Below are 16,503 nucleotides of genomic sequence, written 5' to 3' on the forward strand. Positions count from 1 at the left end.
TTTAGTAAAACTTGTAGTACCTTATAAGATCCTTTTTTGTGCGTGGTGTTTGGATTACTGATAATCCTTGCGTCAATATGAAGATGGCTAATATAGATATGAATACAATATTAGCACTAATTGACGACTAATGATGCAAATCACTGAATCGGAATCTATTCGCGACCTCGTTACTGAATTTACATAATGTATAGATGAACGCATCATTGCAACGTCATGATTATCGACTCACCTACTTATAATGAGTATGCTTACGATTGTAAGAGTTAAGCCAACGAATTAGAGTCTTCATTCATTCGAAAGCAGAGTTTGATTGAGTTCAACGTGTACTTGGAACTAGATGCCTAAGCAAGCTCGAGGTTGCTTTGTAGATAATATATTAATAGTAATAATAGTATAATTGACATTGCGCTTGTTTCCAAATGTGCCGAAGACCTGCAAACAACTCTAACCAAATGGGTCACTACTTTAGAAAATGCGGGACTTCGAGTAAGCAGATCGAAAACCGAACATCTTGAATGCAACTATAGCAATGTGGCAAACAGATGCAATCTCTACTACCCGGATGGAAAACAAGTACCAAAAGCTAGCCAATTTAAATATCTAGGCTCGGTTATAACAAATGACGCGAATGTAGAAGTAGACGTTTCCCATAGAATCAATGTCGCATGGCAAAAATAGCGGACACTCACCGGAGTGCTTTGTGATCCACGAATGCCCATACGTAAAAAGGGCAAGGTATACAAAACTGCAGTGCGACCAGCAATGCTGTATGGGGCTGAATGCTGGCCCGTTAAAGAAATGCACGTCAAAAAGTCACATGTAGCCGAAATTAAAATGCTTAGGTGGTCAGGTGGCGTTACAAGAATGGGGATACAGTAAAATACGACAAGCGAATTGCCTATGTATCGTACAGTCAGCGTCAAATACTTTGTAGCAACCAAAGTACCCAAATAGTTCGGTACACCATACCAAATATATGGTGTACCGAACTATTTGGGTACTTTGGTTGCTACAAAGTATTTGACGCTGACTGTACAACATTTTACAGTCCTTTAAATTTTCGTCATATTTACATAATGTGCTAATTATCGCACTAGTGCAGTAAAATAGCACCATATGTACTGTAAAATAAATATTTTAATTGTGTACAAGTATTAGGTATGTATTACGACACAAACTATTGGTTTAGTTATAAAAATAGGAGTATAAAATGCGCCATACAAAGTGATTAAGTAGTAATTTTTACTCGTGACTATAATGTATGTATGTATGTATTAATGTTATAATTTAAATGTATATTAATTTTATGATTTAAATGTATAATTAATTAATTATGGACCTGGTCTGAAATAAAGAATATGAATATTAATATAGTTAAATCCTTCTTTTCGAAACAACAGATTGAATTTTTTGCGTGCAAAAACCTACACACTACAACAATTCAATTTACCAGCTAACAAAGACAAGAAGCATGAAAAAAGATGAGTACCAATTCGCTCTGTCCGTGGTACAGCAATCGAATATCCTGCATTTGCTTGCATTTTTGCTTGTATTTGTAAACAGCATGTAAACGACTCTTCGATTGTGCCAGTTCTGTTTGCATTTGGCAATTGACTTAGGTTGTGACTTACAGTTGTATAAGAACGACATGCACTGAGTATTAAGTAGATACAGTCAACCTATTTGATCCCTAGACTACTAGGGACCACTTGTACCATCCCACTAACCCGGGGTTAACTGGTTAAACCGTTAACCCAGTGTCAAATTGTACTGGTAGCCATGGTAACTCCAGGTTTAACCACTTGCGCCAATCACTGAACCGGGGTTAACCGGTTAATCCTGGAGTTACCATGGTTATCAGTACAATTTGACACTGCGGAAACGGTTTATCCAGATAACCCCGAGTTAGTGGGATGGTGCAAGTGGCCCTAAGTATAGAACATTGTCGCTTTAACTACTAGATTACATGATATACATTAATTCACTCAATAAGCTAAGTCGTCACAAATGAATTAATGACATGGTTCTATAGTGGCCTATAGTAATCAAATTGGTACCTAACCTAACCTAAACCCACACATATATTGTAAAGTGAATATTACCATTTTTATAGAAAAACATAAACACAGAAAGTTCTTGCTCGACCATTTAAAGGTATTAAATGAACTATCTCGTATCGTAATGTATTAAACCACAATTTAATTTTATTTATTGTTGAATTAGCTTCAGAGCAGAGTGTAGTTCACGATTCATCTGTATTCGGAATAGTGTTTCTCTAACTTCCTTCCCGTCTGAAGCTAAAATCATTGTTTGAATTGTCTTGATTTAAATTTCATTAGCAAGCATAGAAACAAGAAGCTTATTGATAAATAACTATTACATATTTCTTTCAAGTAACGACTTGCTTTGATCCAAACTCACAATAATTGAACCTTCAAGTCAAAAGGAGAGACTTTGCCTCCTTGTGTGTGTTCTACCGCTTGTACAATAGCTGTGCTCTGAAGAATTGTTTGACATGATGCCAACGGCCGCTTTCTATTACCATAGAAACCACCGCTCCGCTATTACTATTAGCTCCGCTCGCCGTCGGCAGGGTATTCATCCTCACACCCTAGAACCTAAATGGTCGCGTACTGTGCGGTTTAAGAGGAATGTCCTCCCGCAGAAGCGGCTGTGGAATGAGCTCCCTGTCGAGGTTTTTCCGAAGGGCTACAGAATGGGGTTCTTCAAAAAAGGAGTGTACATGAATAAAATAAAAATAAATAAATATTATAGGACATTAGTACACAAATTGACTAAGTCCCACAGTAAGCTCAATAAGGCTTGTGTTGAGGGTACTTAGACAACGATATATATAATATATAAATATTTATAAATACTTAAATACATAGAAAACACCCATGACTCAGGAACAAATATCCATGCTCATCACACGAATAAATGCCCTTACCAGGATTTGAACCCGGGACCATCGGCTTCGTAGGCAGGGTCACTACCCACTAAGCCAAACTGGACGTCAACTATCCGTATCCACAGTCGATATTTGTTTTGTCGTTCAACATGACTACTTACTGGTACAAGTTTGAAATATATATTTAAAAAAAAACATCACGTCACTGCACAAAGCGTAGATAGGAAATACGCTGCCCATTGGCAGGGATTAACAACCTTCAAATTGCTATATCACCATCGACTATTAGAGAATGTATTCAGCCACCACAATACAGTCTAGTCTAGACTGATAGCTCCTCGAGCTATTAATCATTGCTTTTTGTTGTGAGCTAGCACTTAGCATAATTACTCTATTTTAGCAAAATTCTAAAGGATCTAAAAGGAAACAAGAATCTTGCCGGTATGCTAATTTAGGTGCGGTAATGACATACATTATTTAATACTACTTAAGCATAATTAAGTACATTAAATAATTATCGAAAACATATTTAATTAACAAAAAATATCTTTAAGTATATTTGACCAGTTCTCTCCACAAATTCACTCTACTAATTTACATCAAATAATTGTATCATAATCCAATAACAATTACAATCGATCAAGTAAAAACTTTCATTCCATAGGATTCTTTTTAAGCATATTTTATGATAATACCATACAAATAAATTATATTTATAAATTAATAACTATAATAATGACTCCTCCATGTATTCTGTGAGAAATATCAATTCACAGTTGCAGTAGTTTTAAATGTTCCATAAAAACAATAAAGTCTTACAAAGTAAGAAAATAATAACGTCGCAATCATTTCTCGCTATCATTTTCATTTCTAAATAGAAGCACCCAGTAAAGGCTAAACCTCCCTTTATCTTAAACTACGATATTAAGGAAACTCCTTCTATTGGAGTAATATCCGGAGTGACTGCGCGAGCTTCATTATATACGTGTTATAGTTTTCTTATCGCGCTACTTTCTTTTCATGGCTGCGATTTAAGAACTTTTTGCTGCAACCGTGTCTTTATATTCACACCTTTAATATAAAAATGAATTAAGTTCTATTACAAAACAATGAGATGTGATTCTTGCTACATAATAATACAGTATGAATTTGAACTAAAAATGATCTCGCTAATCTTTATATCCAAAGGTGCATTTTGTTTATAAAATGCTGTTTGTAATAACCTGAGTCGACTTTTCGCTTCTAATTATATTTTATACACTCAGCATCATTAGTAGCTAGATGAAACAACGCGCCAAAAATATCTGCCACCCGGCATACTTTTAGAATAAGAGATATATATCTACAGTTCGCATTCAAAAGTATCTGTTACAGTCTAATTGTTCTACGTGTAGAGACAATATATTGTGGTCCTAGTTAATAAGGGTACAAGTCTCGGGCAGCGCAGGTATAAAAGGGTGTACGTTCCACGTAACACTTATGCCCTTTTACACCTAAGCTGCGCGAGACTTGTACCCTTTTTCACTAGTGCCACATTATATCTCTTTTTGTTAAATTATTAGAGGATAGTAGGTACTTACTTTTGTCACATTTCCCATTTGTAAAATGGACCCAGTAACAATAGTTATTTACGATACAAGTGCGGAAAGTAGGTTTCCTATTCGCACGTGTATCGTACAAAGTTTTACAGTACATACCCCTTTGAACTTTCGACATATTTTCCTTGATTATGTCGAAAGTGTAAGGGGCCATATGTACTGTAAAACGTTGTACGATACAAGTGCGAATAGGTTTAACGCATTTCTACTTTATTAATTTGTTACTTTCCGCCCTTGTATCGTAAATAACTATTATTTAAACATTGTAATATTAGTCTACGGACTGTACCATAAAACTTGTCGTATATTTCGCAATGAAATAGATAGTTATTAATATTTGCACGCCTTTTAAGGCAGAATAGTTGAACCAAATTACCTATCGACCATCTTACTGTACACTGTTTTATGCAAATAAATTACTTACTTACCATCAATAGGGAGCAATTTTTCTACCATCAATTTGAAAATGCTACTTATTTATGACCTCTAACCACCGTGTACTGTTTTTTTTATATATCATATCAGCCTTTCAAACAACCGACCAGATTGTTTCGTGCTTATAACGCTAAAATAAATTAAGAAGAACAATCCATTCAATCCAAGTATTCAAGGCAAACCAATCCATTTGCAGATGCAACTCAAATTTGCTGGGTTAATTGTCGCAAAACATTTTATGCCATTCATTTAACAACTACGAGTCATTCTAAAAACGATTTTGCTGCATACAACATAAAGGTTATGCATCGTTTTAAGAAACGCAATTTGGCAGTTGCTAAACATAGCCGGTTATTTCTTATTATAAACTAGAAGTTAGGCAAAACTGTCATTTATTACTATAGCAATAAGGTTTACAGCTTTTTAGTAACCTGAAAGGGTATCGTGGTTTTGATTTGCTAGTGTTGCGCCGCGAAATACGAGTATTGTTCATTCCTTCTAGTGAATTGGTTTTAAGTGAAGGGTTTTAAGTGCGATGTTTACGCCTGACATGGCTCTGCCAATACAAGGCTAATAGTGGCAATATAAGCATAGCTCTGAAGGCCGTACTAAATCTGACTGATCCAACAAATATTTGAGGTTAAGAGTGGATAGGTAAAGTAGGTATATTTTTATACGACTGCCCAAAAATGGAGTGTATTGTTAAGGCAATTTCATTTAATAACAAGAGTAAGTACTTACATATTAAAACTATTAAAAAGCACCAGTTTCAAAATTAGAAAGCGAAGAACAAAAAGTAAAAATAATTGAAAGATTGAATTTCAAAACAGATCAATTCTGGATTTGACTTTTGTGTTTGTTATTGATAAGTTTATGTAAAACAACCTGCGCTTTTATTTTTCTGCAGAAAAAATAATGCAAGGGAAGTATAGTTTGTAAGAACACAAATTCCAAATTCCCTCCGCATAAGGTTTCCCTTATTATGGGTAAAGCAATAAAATACACCATAACAAGACAAACACTAGCTTACTGCAAGTACACAGTAAATAAGAACAGGAGTGTAACTTTTATATTTCCTTATTGTAAAAATTAAGAAAATAATCGAATTTCCCTTACGGCAAAATATGTGGTGGAGCAGTATCAACGTATAGATTTTTTTATAACACGTCGGTGGCAAACAAGCATATACGATTTTTTTAATCCAAAGGTAAGAAATGGGATGGATATATACTACGTAGCGTTATTAAAAACATTATATATATATATATATATATATATATATATATACATAATACACACTTTCTGTCTACGTATACAAGAAATAAATAGTACAGTCAGCATCAAAAGTAGCGGATCAAATAACGTTTCATAAGTATCTACCATTCTGTAACGGTTTACAAAAAGTGATGTCTTTAATATAGAACAACTAAGACTGTAAAAGATATACTTTTGAGCGCGAATTTTAGAAATTTATCTATACTCGGAAAAGTTATCCGGAATATCAGATACTTTTGGCGCGTTGTTTCATCCGCTACTTTTGATGCTGACTGTACTACTACGCAAAGCTAGGTTGTATAAGTTACATTTAGTTTATGTGCTTAATTTAATATAATCTAATCAAAGTCAGAATACTGAGTATGATACTTTCATTGCGTAGAAACGTGATATTTTAAAAGAAAAAACCGGACATGTGAAGACCTTTAAAGCAATCGCAGGGGAGCACAATTTAATTTTCTTTGGACGGACAATTGAAAGAAATCCTAAACATATTGGGTAAAAAAAGCTTTGATGTAATTCTATCCTATCCCTTGTTATTTTTTAAAATAAAAGTTTTACTCATAAAAAAAGTCTGGCATTTTACCCTATAATAGTTTACTCGTGTTTTTTTCTTACCGAATACTACAGTTTGTAAGTACAATTAAAAATAATAAGTCGATTTAAAAAAACATTTACCTCCATAATTTTATAATATGACATATTTATCGATGACGACGATGACCGTTATATTATTGCCGGTCAGATTTCGTATATTTATTAAAATAACAAATACAGACTGGACAAATAAGAATGATACACTTTGTTTTTAAATTTTAATTACATTGAGTGGAAATTTTATTAAATATTTTTTTTAAATATATTATTCAGGGTTGGCAATTGTATACGGAAGATAATTTCTGCCAAATGTAAACTAGCAGCAAGAAATTTTATCTCAAATGTTTCTGTTGTTTAAAACACGTTGTTTGCTCGATTAATTTTGAAAAAAAGTGATTGTGATTGGCACCCAAATTCCCCAAATTTTTCAGCTTGTGACTTATTTCTGTGGGGCTATCTAAAATTACGTGTCTATGCTAACGAGCTGATGAAATTTAAACAGTTAAAACCGACTATTCGACACAAATGTACTAAGATAATGCCAAAAATGTGCGAATAGATGCTGAACATTGGGATGATAAGGGCTTACATTTGCCTGCTGTTAGAGGTGGACATATGTCAGACATTATGTTTCGCATGAATTTGCCAACCCTGAAGAATATATTTTTAAAACAATACTTAATAATTTTTGAACTTAATACAGTTAAAATTTAAAAACAAAATGTATACTTCTTACTTGGCCACCCTGTATAACGATGTAGTAATTAATAAGTGCACACTTATATTAATATTGGTATTTAGATAAATATAATACATCACGTTCCGTCAGATTTGTCGAAATCATGTTTACTAATATTATTTAGAATGCTTGTAACTAGTAGTACGGTCAAGAAATTTAACTTCAGTACCATTTTGTACCATGTCACAGAGACAATAGTATGAGATCCCTAGCGACTTCATATTGATTGTCATTGTGACAAGTACCCGTACCATGAGTCACTGACAGTGTCAAAACTGACATATACAAAAATCGGAAACAGTGTGTAGAAATTGTTAAACTCAACGACTTTAATGAAGAAACCGGCTATAGATCGGAGCTAAAATGTAACGACTTTGGTGTACCGCAAGGTAGTGTACTTGGCCCTTTATTATTTATTGCTTATATAAATGAATTACCCGATATAATTCAATATAAATCTGTTATGTTTGCTGATGACATATCCTTTATTGTTACATCAAGAAAGAATGAAAATATTGAGGAACATGAACGTAAAGTTAATGAGACTTTAAGAAATGTTATAGAATGGTTAGAAAGACATAATTTACGAATTAATATGAGTAAAACTAATTACATACAATTTAACTCCAAACTTGGCGAAAATGTTAAGATTAATGTAAACTACGGAGATGAGTCAATTCAAGAAGTGCAAAATGTAAGTTTCTTAGGGATAGTTTTAGATAAACACTTGGATTGGCAAGCACAAATAGAAAAGATTCGTTGTAAACTAAATAGATTTGTTTATGTACTACGCAAGTTAAGACGCTCATCGGGTTTACATACGGCGTTAACCGCGTATCATGGGTATATTAGTTCAGTGTTAAGATATGGGCTTATTTTGTGGGGAAACTGTACGAATTTTAACATTGCATTCGTAGCACAGAAAAAATGTATACGTGCTATTTGTAATCTAGCCCCATACAAGACATGCAAACCATCTTTCAAAAGACTTAGGATCTTACCGCTGCCATGTTTATACATCTTAGAAATCTGCATGTTTGTAAAGAGGCATATGTATTTATTTACAACAGCTGAAAGCGCCTCTACCAGAAATCAACGGGATCCTGGAAGGTTGGTTCATAATTGTGTTCCCAGGACAGCATTATATTCGAATCATTGTTTCGTTATGTGCATGAAACTTTTTAACAAGTTACCAAAATCTATAAGAGAACTGCCTGTACATAGATTTAGAAACATATTAATGAAGCTATTATCTGATAAAAGCTATTATAGTGTAAATGATTTCCTCTCTGAAGATATACAGCCAGAGTTGTAGTAGTTTTAAGATTTTTGCATGCTAGTACAACCTGTTTAGTACAAATAGCAGAATAAGCAACCAATTGTCACTTACCACCTAAGACACTTTTGTACCTACTTATTCTTTGCAAATAAATAAATACAATACAATACAATACATCTCGCTCGCACTTATATGCGAGTACGAGCGAGATGCATAGAAAATAAGTTATGTTCTCGATAGCGTTTATGTCAGTGCCGAACTGGTGATAGCCACAAAGGTAAGAAATGGTACGGAAATTAAATTATTTGACTGTACATTAGTAGGACATGAGATTTTGACAGTAGCAGCAAATAACTTCGTTATCTAAAACTTCCAGTAGGTATTTATTTCAGTTATTTGTTGGTAAAGCTCTTGGGGTACGGAAACTTTGTAATTAATAATAATATTATACACGTTACTAACAACAGTAAAAAAGATATGAAACAAATCTTGAAAGTTATTCTGACTTTTTGTTGCTCACTGAATCAAGCTAAATAAATATATTACAGAACATCAAACGTAATTGCAAATTACAAGTATTCATCTCGCATCGGATAGAAATTATTAAAATTTAACAGGCTGTCAAACATGGCGCCGCGACGAGGCGTGACCGAGTCAAAGAGAATCCGCCTTTGACCGTCATTACGAGGCAATTTTTTTTTTTCATTCCCAGTGTGCTTTTGAGTGAATTTATTGTGTTGGTATCGTGTCACGGAATCAAATTATATAAACAAATGATATATTAAATATATAATAGCATTAATTTGGATTTGTTTTGTAATTTATTATAGTTGGTATTTGCTTCGCTTTGGTGTGGTGAAACTGGTGAAGGATTTCCTAAAATAACTATTTTCTTGTTCCGGTAAAGTCAAAATCGATATTTAAAAAAACACTTGTAATAATAATCATTTTGCTGATAGTTTAATAATAGAACTTGTAGACACTCCTTAGAAGGTAGTCCAGCGCGCAAGTTATATTTCGGGAACTTTTATTATTAATTCTTAAACGAACATTTGCGTGCCACCACCTTACCATATGTCAACAGAAATCAAATTTCTAATTCGATCCAATTTTAAAAGCTTCTTAAAACCACCTATTTAAAACACCGATTAGCCCTCCACAGTTTCTTTTTATAAAAAAAATAAAAATCATTTATTTCGGACGACACAATCCATATTTTGTTAGTTACAAATATACTTAAATTACTATGTTAGTACCTAAACTAAGATGTTGGGAGGTCCAGTGCCTAATTAATGCACTGTCCCATCTCCCTGCCACGACGGCCAGGAGTCTGTGGCGGCTGTCGCGCAGCCTTCGGAGCGTCGCGGCGCAACGCTTGCGCATCGTCGCGTGGAAACCGTCCACATGCGCGTCGGCGAACATGCCCGACGCACTGCAGTATCGCGGCAGCCGCAACAGTACCCTGAACGCGTCATTGTACTGTATACGCATGGCATTCATAGAACGCTGCGTGTATCTCGTCCACAGGCTGCAGGCGTACAGCGAAGTACAATACGCTCGAAAAAGTGTTATTTTTTACTTGCGCTGTACACCTGCTGAACCTACGGGCGACCATTATATTAGCCCTAATAGCTAATGCCCTACGCTCGCGTTCGATGTCCGCGTCGTCACGCATATCGTCGGTGACCAAGTACCCAAGATACTTAAAGGGATAAACCCTCCTCAGTTGTACGCCATTCAAGCGAATGGGTGGGACGTATGATGGGCACTTGCTCCCCGCCTTAAAAACCATGTACTCACTTTTCGCGACATTATATCGTAAGTTATGTTTTTGGGCATAAGACTCGCACTTCTCAATTAGTATTCTTATACCACCGATCGATGGGCTCAACAGTACCATGTCATCGGCATAACTTATATTATTAAAGCACACCCTATCTATATGACAACCAACATGAGTACTGCTGAGCTCACCGATCAGGGCATCCATATACAGATTGAACAGCTTGGGTGAGGTCAACCCCCCCCTGCCTCACCCCGCACTCGAGTCCGTACTCGTCGGACATCACGTATAAAATTTAAAAATATTAACATCGGTACTAATTAACGTATTGTAACTAAAATATCTATTTAATGAACATCATTTTCTAGGAAAGAAAAAGAGGAGTAGTACGAAAAAATAAGCACCCTTTAAGGAAATCTTAGGATCAGAATTGTTAACTTTTTTACGCGCCAAGTTGTTTTGCTATTTTGTATTTGTTTATAACAATAAACCGTAATACGGACAGCTTAAACATTACGAGAAAAGTATGTGAAACACTTAAAATAAATACCTTCACATATACATATAATAATACAGATAAGAATAACGCTCAAAATGTTAATTAATGACGCAATAATGGTAAAGATATCTTCCAAGTGTAACGCGTGCACTGATAACGTTTACGCGTTGCGTTTAGCGTACGTTTTACTGGAGGGATTATGGGCTGAGATTAATGCGTGCGTTAACTTCACTCGTAAGTGCTAATGAGTTTTATTTCTAGATTAGATTTAATTGATTTAAAGAGATTTGTACCTTGTTGGTTGTGGTACAAGTAAGTTAAAGATGACTAACATATAATCGACCTGTTGTAACAGAACGATATAATTTTTTCTTACAAATCTATATATATACAACATTAAACAGGCCTTTATATATACTCTACCATATAATTGATTTTATGTTGCATGAATTCGTGATGTAAAGATAGACACAGTAAACGCATGGTTCTTTTTTCTTTTCCATGCGCAGGTACGTAGCCCGGTCCCTGGATCCCCCCAGATAGGTTTTTCTCTTTCCTATAATTTAAATGGAAAAACAAATTAAATAAAAACATAACAAAAAGTAATGAAAATATAAAGCTAAGAATATTAGAGAAAATACACAACTCAAATAAACCCCATTCATTTACATATTAAAATGTCATTTGTCAACTTTGCTGCTGTTTCAATTCCTGTAATAAAGTAATATGTCACGAATTCAAGCGAACATAAAATCAATTATATGGAAAAGTATATATTAAAGCCTGTTTAATATTGTATATATATATATATATAAATCCAAATTGAAATGGTTATGTTGCAATTGTACTATCTGAACAGTGTGACAAAACGATATTACCGTTTCTTACAAATCTATATATATATATAGATTTGTAAGAAACAAACAAAACACGATACAAAACGATATTACCGTTTCTTACAAATCTATATAGATGGATTCATATATATATATATATATATATATATATATATATATATATATATATATATATATATATATATATATATATATATATATATATATATATATATATATACATATATATATATATATATATATATATACAATATTAAACAGGCTTTAATATATACTTTTCCATATAATTGATTTTATGTTCGCTTGAATTCGTGACATATTACTTTATTACAGGAATTGAAACAGCAGCAAAGTTGACAAATAACATTTTAATTCAAAAATAGATAGATTTGTAAGAAACGGTAATATCGTTTAAAATAGGTATAGATTTGTAAGAAACGGTAATATCGTTTTGTCACACTGTTCAGATAGTACAATTGCAACATAACCATTTCAATTTGGATTCAATATTAGTCTGATATTAAATCTCGGTAAATATCTCTATCTACGTATGACAGCTAACTGATATGATTTAAATATAGGTTTGATGTCAAGTGCACGTTCGAATTAGCCTGTGTCTTGTTCAAGCCCTTTCATCAACTCTACGCTCTTGCTACGGCGTAGCGCGTAGTGATTTTTGTATTACTATATAGTTGCTGGGTAGCAAAAATCCTTCGTGAACCCACGTTTTTTCCTGTTATTACAGCTAGGTAACCCATATGCAATTTTTATTAGGTACTTGGTTTTAATGAAATAAAAGAAAGTATATATGTTATATTCAAAGAACTTCCAACGACTTAATCTTTTGGGTCAGGATTTCACTAAAATGTTTAACACCGAGGATCTACTTTAATTTAAAAGCAAATTTATATACCAAAATAATTTGCAATTGCACCACTGATCTTTTGACCATTTGTTGACCAATAACGTTATAGTTATAACAAAGGTGTATCTTACAAATTACGGATATTTGTCAGAAATGTTCTAAGACTTCACTCACCTGATGCAAACGCTGTCCAATGGGTAAAGAATTTAGACATTATATTATAATCGATTATTAGGCGACTCTGTAAAAAATGCCATACGAAGAAAGAATTATTCTGATGTTTTTTTCTAATAATCTTAATCCACCGCTAAACCGTAAACAGAGCACGATTATTCGCAAGTTAATGTTTCTCATTAGCGGGCGCTTACGACGCCGTAACTCGACGTCGTAAGTTGTACTTTAATGTAATGGTGACGTGCGTTTTATCTTGACTTGTCGTCGAACTGGGTAGATTAACTGGGATTTTTAAATAAGGAATACGATAGATGATTATTCTCATAGATTTTAATTATGAAGACCATGTTAATTTGCAAATTGCGCCATGTTGACAGCCTGTTAAATTTTAATAATTTATATCCGATGCGACATGAATACTTGTAATTTGCAAACGAATCATACTAATATTAAAATAATGGGACACTAATAAGTCAAAATTTCGGTGGTTCTGATTGTTAATACAGTACAAAAATGTACACATATTCTATAATGTTTACTATACCTGTACATACATATAAAATGTATTGTCGCTGATATATATTCTAAAGAAACAGCACAGTGCATATAAGTTAAATTACTTATTACAAACAAAATCAAATTTTTACTCATTCAAACATCTCGTTCACAACGTAGGCGACTGTAATCTTAGATATGCCGCATCTACACAGTACAGTTAATCTTCTGTCGGCCTAATATTTTATCCTAAACGAGTGTTTTGCAAGTTTGACGACTGACTTGCGAGAATTGTGATAGACAGACTTCCATCTCGCGGATTGCGCAGTTAAGGGTTGAAGTTATTGTTAATGTAGCAGACTTTGATGACGGGGATGTTGGTGTGTTTTGATAATAACATCTTTAATGTTTTGAGTTAGTACCTAATCATTCTTGAAAATTTGTTTGTTTTGATGAGAGAAGAGAGAGAGAGAGAGACCTTTTGTATAGTGCTAAAAATATTGTTACCTAATTAAATTTGATGATCATACTTTTTTATATTTTCGTTGTAGTTATAGATTATAGGTTTGGTTTCCGCAACTCGGCGTCATAAGATTGCGCCTATTTTGCGTGATGGATTTCCGGCACTACTCTTTACGTTGTAGTTTATTAAGTTTATATTTGCTGGCATTTCAACTCGGGCAGACATTAAGGAAAAACTGGAATTTCTCCGTTTACCTACGATGTTGACCTTTGTATAAGTGCTGCTTCAAATATCAGATTATAAAGATACCTAAATATTAAAAAAACCATACCTAGGTTTTATTTGACGAATAAATCTAAAATATGTAACATACTGAATTGCAAGAATAATATTTATGTATAGAATGGTAAAGGTGCAGAAGTCGTTAATGCACTCAAGTTCCCGCAAAATTCCCGTAATTTTTGTTATAGCACCTCTGGCAGACAAAATATTTAATATTAGCACAATTCTGACGGAGCATACTGAAATAAATCATTTTTCCGGCAACACTAGAGCAAAAGGAAGTTTTACACACTAGACACTATTTGTCATGGCAAGGATACGGACAACTTAGAACAGCTATTCCTTTGCTAACAAATACGCCGTATATAAAATTTGTCGTTAAAAATATTATACTTTACTTTGGCTTGATTTTTAGTGGTACGGCATGGTTCACTATTAGGGTACAATCGAACAAGTACCTCGGTTGCCTCCCGATGACACGCCTTAGGAAATCCAAATTTAGAGTGCCTTAAGTAGGAATTTATAATTACTACACGAAACGGAAAAGCAGCACTAAATATTACATTGTGTTGAGGAGAGTGTTGGGACAGTTCTAGATACGCAAAAAATACAAGCCCAGAGCCAGATCTGTGTTTATCACTGTGGTAGTACACCGAGCACGTATGAAGCACTGATTGTACGAACACGTCTCGGCTTTGTGAGCTACCTAGATTTTTCTAGAGTATAAATCGTGAACCGCGCGTTGAAGTTATATAATATTTTAAATCTTTACTAATTGTAAACCCATAATAAAATTATAATGCGTGTAATTCTGTTAGGTTAATCGTTTTTAAGTTAAAATTACATAGGTACACTCAAAATTTAAATGGCATTTGGATTGCCTACAAATAAAAAAAATATATTATAGGACATTCTTACACAGATTGAATAAGCCCTACAGTAAACTCAAGAAGGCTCTTATTGTGAGTACGTACTCAGACAACGATATATTATATAAATACTTAAATACATAGAACGTAATGTTTGTACTCATAATGAATGCCCTTAACGAGATTCGAAGTTCGAACCCAGTACTAGCTTCATAGGCAGGGTCACTACCGACTAGGCCAGACCGGTCGACAAACTAACACTCTTACTAACAAAAGTTGCATGTCATATACAAAAAATACATCATGACAGTAGGTATATTTATTTAAATAAAAGTGTTAAGTCTATTAATGCGAAGTAATGATATCGGTGATCATCTCTTTATAATAGATTACCTGGGCTTAAATACCCGCTTAAGTTGATCAAGTTGTCTTCATATCAACTTTTTTTTGTTTTGTTCAGTAACTAATGAAAACGATTCCTAAGTATCCATCAGAGGAAAAGGAGGAAATATGGATAAAACTATACCTATTATAGGTTACGAAGATTTGAGTAGGTACTCGAAGCGTTTATAAATCTATCTAGAATCTACAAAACTACCTAAAACAAATAACATACTTAAGTAAATTGTTCAACAATACATGAACCATTGTTGTGAGATCCATTGTTCTATCAGTCATCAGCTAGCAAGCAGCCCATAAAATCCAAACTCATATAACATCCCCACATCCACATAGAAATCTTTAAGCCCAGCATTGGCACTCGAAAACAAACGACCTCCTCAAAGCCAGGCCCATAAACTGTCCGATTCACTATTTAAACGTGGTTTAATGCGGGTCGTTAACTCACTTCAATCTGCTTAATTGGGAATGGTTTTACTGGGCTTTTAATAGCCGGTATATTAGAAAGAGGATATGAGAGTAACCATATGGATAGGTATTTGTTGTATCAGAATATTGATGTAAAAAATATGTCTATTAGTATATTTTAGCTGTGACTTTTTTTAACGTTAACTTGGATAGATTTTTAGGTTCCCGTATACAAAAAGGTGTTAAAGAAAAACTCCACGGCGGTAGCATGGTCAGGTTTTTATCGCCTGTCGTGTACAGACTATCTCCCACTGGCACTTATTTGTGGAATATATTTTTTTATTGTGAAATAGAATAACAAAACGTTTTACCTCCATAAAAAGCAAACCTCAAACCCAAAACCGAAGATATTGCGTGCCGGACAGTCATCCGGAACTATATTTTTTATTATTCGACGAGTCGGTCCGGTGCAATTTACTGCCCCCGGTTTATGCTTTGATACCCGCGCGGTCTGTTGTTATTACGGAGCCCTTGGATTGTCCCTATTGAGGGATCAAAATTCTTATCTAGAG

This window comes from Cydia pomonella, chromosome 2, assembly GCF_033807575.1.
Source record: "Cydia pomonella isolate Wapato2018A chromosome 2, ilCydPomo1, whole genome shotgun sequence".
NCBI classification, from domain to species: Eukaryota; Metazoa; Arthropoda; class Insecta; order Lepidoptera; family Tortricidae; genus Cydia; species Cydia pomonella.